Genomic DNA, 6,531 nt, shown 5'->3' with positions numbered 1-6,531 from the left:
AGGTGTTTCTCCACCTCACGCGACCTGCCAACAACTGACTGTGCCGTACAACTGATAATGCGCGGGGGACATAAATGAGAGAATTTAAGAAACTAGCCAATGTTTTGACTGCCATGGCGTAAGATCAAGCCAGTCCAGTTTGCTCACCATTCCACCACGTCAACATATTCTCCGGACTTATCATCCAAATAACCATGGTATACAATTAAGCATCAACAGCTAACCACTAATTATTATCACCCGCGATATCCATCACTGTGCTCTTATTCATCAACTGCTCTCCCTCTGCTCTCCAATTTATGTTCCATGGGCTCCGGGCTACTCTCTAAACCGGTCTCGTAGAGGAAACTGCTGAGGGGTGGTGCATTCACACGACATCATGAGTGCACGCCAGCTCCAATCAAGAACAACTTCTGGACTATATACTCACGGTACAGCGAATTCGGGCCCACGTTTTGACACCACGACCTACTGTGAAGCTGATTTTTAAACTGTATATCGATTTGTCATCTGTAAGATGCGGATAAAACGCAGCAAATTGGCAGAGTGGGGAGCGCAGGTGGTTGTGCACTTTAGCCAAATTTAATTTGCCTAAATTCCAGGTCTGAGAACTAAAATATCGATTTTACTGTCGTGCGACAGACATCACTCTCATAAGGAGAACAAGTGGTCAAGTGCTGCACTCGACTGTGTGTGGACCAGAAGGAACTTAAATGGATCTCAGAGGTAGCTCTGTGATACCGGCTTACGTTGCGCCATTCCGTAACACGAAGGGTTGCACTGCTCTGCGAGAGTTCGAATGGGTTATTCGTCTCGTGACGTGACACCGATTACAGCCATCACGGTAACATTTGGGGAAAGAACAAAAAATGCTAAAAGCAGCAACGGTGCTAAGCCCAACAGTGTGATGGATCTGATACAACAGACTACTGGCTATTTATAACAAGCATAGTATTTAACATGCATATGGCACTCGCCGAAGTGCCTCAGAAAGTCAAAGCGCCTAACCTCTCACCTCATCTCAAACATTCTAAGGACATATCCTTGGTTCTTTCGGTAAAGTCACGTTGAAGGGAAACAATAAAATAATAAAATATATATGAAACAATAAAATTCTCACGACGTTTCGACTGTAACACAAACAGTCATCATCAGGTGTGAAAAAGCAACGGCAAGAAGCATTTGAAAGAAGTGTCGATCTATATTTATTAATTTATTTTCAAACGGTGTTTGTATTTGTTTATAAACAATGTTTGTGCTTATTTATTTTTTAAAACATTAGCTCCACGGATAGCGATTTGACAGTTTGTTTAGAAGGACGAGCCCATCTATGTTCGGAAAAGAGGAGGGGGGAGACGAAAATTTAATGTATGCTGTCTGAAAGCCACCGTAAGCGTGAACAATCAATTAAGACCCGAAATGGTTTATCAAATCCTTCCAATGATTGCTAAGCCAGAATCCATCTTCTCGGTTGAAATTGTTTCTGTGTTTGTATATGTGGATAGCCTCATGAACGAATCTCTCATGGTAGCCAGATGGCTTGCAAAGAACCTCTGTCTTGGAGAAGTCAATGTCATGTGAGCCTACTGAATTATAACAGTGATCTGCCACAGCCGAGGTGTTGGTCCTACCGTGTTTAGAGTCTGATTTGTGTTCACGAATGCGGTCCGAGACATGTCGTTTGGTTTCTCCAATGTAACTACTACCACAGAGGCAACTTAGTTTGTAGACACCAGGGTACTGTATGTCCGGAATCACATATTTTAAGGACGGAACCAGATCACAGATTTTATGTAATGTGTTGAAACGGACCTGGATCTTGTGTTTATTCAAGATTTTGGAGATCTTTTTTGTGATCCCCGCAATGTAAGGTAAAGTGATGGTTTTGAAAGGCTCCTCAAGAGGGTCCTTCTTCATGGTTTGAGTGATAGCTTTGCGGATTGTATAGTCGGAGTAACCATTAGCCTTAAGAGTTTGGTGTACGTGCTTGAGTTCACTGCCTATATGTTCCTGGTCGGATATGCATTGGGCTCCATGGTGCAGAGTCTTGATGAGAGACTTCTTCTGTGATGGATGGTGGTGGGAATCCGGTTTCAGATAAGCATCCGTATGGGTAGCTTTCCTGTAGACAGAGTGGCTCATTGAACCATCAGGTCTCTGAAACCGGATTCCCACCACCATCCATCACAGAAGAATTATCTCATCAAGACTGTGCACCATGGAGCCCAATGCATATCCGACCAGGAACACATAGGCAGTGAACTCAAGCACGTACACCAAGCTCTTAAGGCTAATGGTTACTCCGACTATACAATCCGCAAAGCTATCACTCAAACCATGAAGAAGGACCCTCTTGAGGAGCCTTTCAAAACCATCACTTTACCTTACATTGCGGGGATCACAAAAAAGATCTCCAAAATCTTGAATAAACACAAGATCCAGGTTCGTTTCAACACATTACATAAAATCCGTGATCTGGTTCCGTCTGTAAAAGATGTGATTCCGGACATACAGTACCCTGGTGTCTACAAACTAAGTTGCCTCTGTGGTAGTAGTTACATTGGAGAAACCAAACAACATGTCTCGGACCGCATTCGTGAACACAAAGCAGACCTTAAACATGGTAGGACCAACACCTCGGCCGTGGCAGATCACTGTTATAATTCAGTAGGCTCACATGACATTGACTTCTCCAAGACAGAGGTTATTTGCAAGCCATCGGGCTACGATGAGAGATTCGTTCATGAGGCTATCCACATATACAAACACAGAAACAATTTCAACCGAGAAGATGGATTCTGGCTTAGCAATCATTGGAAGGATTTGATAAACCATTTCGGGTCTTAATTGATTGTTCACGCTTACGGTGGCTTTCAGACAGCATACATAAAATTTTCGTCTCCCCCCTCCTCTTTTCCGAACATAGATGGACTCGTCCTTCTAAACAAACTGTCAAATCGCTATCCGTGGCGCTAACGTTTTTAAAAATAAATAAATAAATACGTACACTGTTTGAAAATAAATAAATACAAACAACGTTTGAAAATAAATTAATAAATACAGACCGCCGCTTCTTTCAAATGCTTCTTGCCGTTGATTTTTTCACACCTGATGATGACTGTTTGTGTTACAGTCGATACGTCGTGAGAATTTTATTGTTTTTTATATATTTTTTATTATTTTATTGTTTCCCTTCAACGTGACTTTACCGAAAGAACCAAGAATATGAATCACTGCAGTCACGAAAGCTTTAAATCAAAATTCTAAGGACACCCCAGGAGCAGTTGTCCCTGTGCGGCACACCTGGTCTGCAAACGGCCATTAGTCAACCAGTAGTGAGTGATGTTGCTCTGTGGAATCCCAAATGAGTCATTTGCAGGTGATATTTAGATTGTGGAAAATGTAGATCATGACCCTGGCACACAGTGGCCTCGTTTTGAATAACACCACCCGACACAGAACGTCCACTGTAGAGTAGACGGTGTGCAGTTTATTAGGATTACTACTCCAGATTCAGTTATTGTCTTAGGATTCGATGGCAACTATGCTTATTTCGATATCGATTCCAAACCTTCACCACTTCCTCCCAAACAAAACACAAATACGGTTATTATTTTGTTGTAATATGTGTTATTACTGGATACAAATTTAACTATGTAGAGAAACAGAATAAACATTAACAGCAGGATCTGAATATTGTGTGGGACCTGAATGTCCATACCTACATATAAATATATTGAAAAAATAACAATGCGAGTGTTAAAGTAATAACCAAGAAATATTCTCAATTCACACAAAAAAGCTTCATAATCATCGCAGTTCCTTGATGATTGAGTATTGAGGGAGGCGACGTCTGTGCTGGAGTCTTTGGGTCTCGCCCAGAGCTGGGACCAAGTGGAGTCGCATGTTCGTCGCAGTGTTTGTGCGGTGTGGTTTCTGGACTCCAAATGACGAACTGTGCAGGAAAGGGACTGAGTTCAGTTCCCGCTGGGATCTTTGATAACACCCAGTGGCTGGATTTGGAGAACAATCGCATTGAGAGACTCCCAGAGGGGGGTGTTGACCCAGTAGAGTCTCATCCTCTTGCTTAATTTGAGATGTGGTGCAGCGAAACAAAGGATGCTTTATCATAAATGGGAAATGGTTGATGTTACTGATAGTTTTGTGATATTGTTTGTAAACAAACTCGACTGATTTATAAAGTATTAAAGCTGTCGTGACTGCATAAAATTACTCATTGTTTTTTTCGGTAAAGTCACGTATGTAGAAATACAACACCTGATGAAAATCGCTTGCGTTGTGATCGAAACGTCGTGATTGTTTTTTTGTTTTAATATAATTTTATTGTATTTCTACATACTTGACTTTACCGAAAAAAACAATGAGTCGACTGATTTAATATACCCAGAGACTGCTCCGTGAGATTGATGATGATGCAGGAGTTTGTTAAGTATAATATATAAACATAAATATTGGTTTATATTACACGACTATAAGTGCGTACCGATAAGCATCGATTCGTCAATTGAATACATTGTTCTGTCCACGAAACACGCAGAGAAACATGTGAGTAAATAATCTAAAGTCTCATATTCTTGGTTCGTTGGGTAAAGTCACGTAGAAGGGAAACAATAAAATAATAATATAATAATAAATAAAACAATAAAACAATACAATTCTCACGACGTTTGTTTCCCTTCTACGTGACTGTACCGAAAGAACCAAGAATATGAATCCCTGCAGTCACGAAAGCTTTAAATCAAAATCTATAGTCTGTTTACGGTATTCTGTTTGTACTGTATGTCTCATGTATACTGTTCGTACTGTCTGTCTCATGAAAACTGTTTGTCCCTGAAAAACAATCGGGATTCCACTCTAGACACAGCTACTGTGACCAAGTTTGGGCTCTTGTGCCATATGTAGAGGTGTTAACTACGCGCTGTTGCGAAACCTGCATTGCCACCAGGGCAGTGCAGCATTACCCCTGGGTACAATGGTTGGGGTCAGTCGAGGTGAAACGAATCGTAGCCAGGGTTTGGTACGAACCAATCAGACGGTTCCACGTGGGAATGTATGATTGGTTCTGCCTGGCCACGAAAGAGTATAAGACGGGTGACCCAATGGACCTCGGGGAGTTCTCTCCCTACACGACGACAGAAGACTGGGCTGGAGCCTAGCTAGGACCCTGGACCAGCCTTCCAGCCCATCTAAGGGCTAAGGCTCGGCATACCCAGTGGTCAGGACCCACCGGGCCAGCGGTGGGTCAGATAGCCTCCCCTAGGTCCTAGCCGGAGGACTAGGATAGCGGTAGACGTGTGAGTCCCGCCAAGTCCGGAGGCTGTACCTCCTTAGGTATCAAGGAGGTTAGCGGTAGACGTGTGAGTCCCTCCAAGTCCGGAGGCTGTACCTCCCTAGGGTATCGGGTAAGGGGACCGTATATCCCTCTGTGTGTGTTAAGCATTGTAGAAGGAAATAATACAATAAACAGAGTGTGCCTCCTTAGAAGTCTGCTCGTCCTTACAACACTACACATACACATGTAGTGGGTTCTATTATAACACCCCAACAGGGTAACTGCATAAACGTACACTTGCTAACTAGACCACGACGGGGTAACTATACCACAATGGGGTTACGACATAACCCGGTCAGTCGGTCACATACTGCTTGACCCACGAAGCCGAGAATTAAGACCGAAGCCCGAGGACCGAGGAATGAAGATCGAAGAGACGTAGCACCGACGGGTTCCATTCCAATAGATGCCGTGATCGCTCTCGGGACTTCACCTTTATGTTCCCGAGCGTGGCCTCGCTCCGCCTTCAGCCACGTCCCCTTCTGGATCTCACCAAAAGATTTTTGACCGAGCATCACGTCCCCCCCTCGCTAACCCTGTCCCGGTCACGTGCCCTCTCGGGTTCACCCAGACTATCACGTCCTTACTTGCCCGTTCTCTGACCCTCACCAGACTCAAGCCAAAGTCCCACAAAACAACAGTCGCTGAATTTCATCTTGATAATAGGAGCGCCAAGCACACTCTGAAAGTGACCTTCTGCGGCAACACTGTACGACACGACCCCACTCCAACCTATCCCGGAATGTTTCAAGTTTCATTTATTTAGGTATAGCCCTGTGAGCCATGCGGCTCTTAAGTCGGGTGCAACCGCAACCAACAAAATATGAATACAGAACATCCCAAAGCGACGACGCGCAACAGAAACATCCTGGAATAAACCAGGAAATATTCCACACAAAAAAAACGTATTAAAACGCTGTGTGCAAAAATCACAATGTGCTGCAAGCCAACAACAACTATAAGACAATTTAGATTAACCATATGTTTTTGAATCACCAAAATAAAGCTATAAAAAACAATGTAATAACAGTAATCATAGGAACTGTAATTTTAAATTTAACAATAAACGATATACATAACACTTACGACAACAACCTGCAGCCATAGCTGGCAGCACGACACTCCCAGTGTATGATGTGTGAGTGAGTCAGCAGCAGCGTGAGTGAGTGTATGATGTG

Source organism: Petromyzon marinus, chromosome 21 (assembly GCF_048934315.1).
Source record: "Petromyzon marinus isolate PM22_M1 ecotype Great Lakes invasive population chromosome 21, UKy_Petmar_22M1.pri1.0, whole genome shotgun sequence".
In the NCBI taxonomy this organism is placed as follows: Eukaryota; Metazoa; Chordata; class Hyperoartia; order Petromyzontiformes; family Petromyzontidae; genus Petromyzon; species Petromyzon marinus.
Note: the sequence above shows the minus strand (reverse complement) of the source record.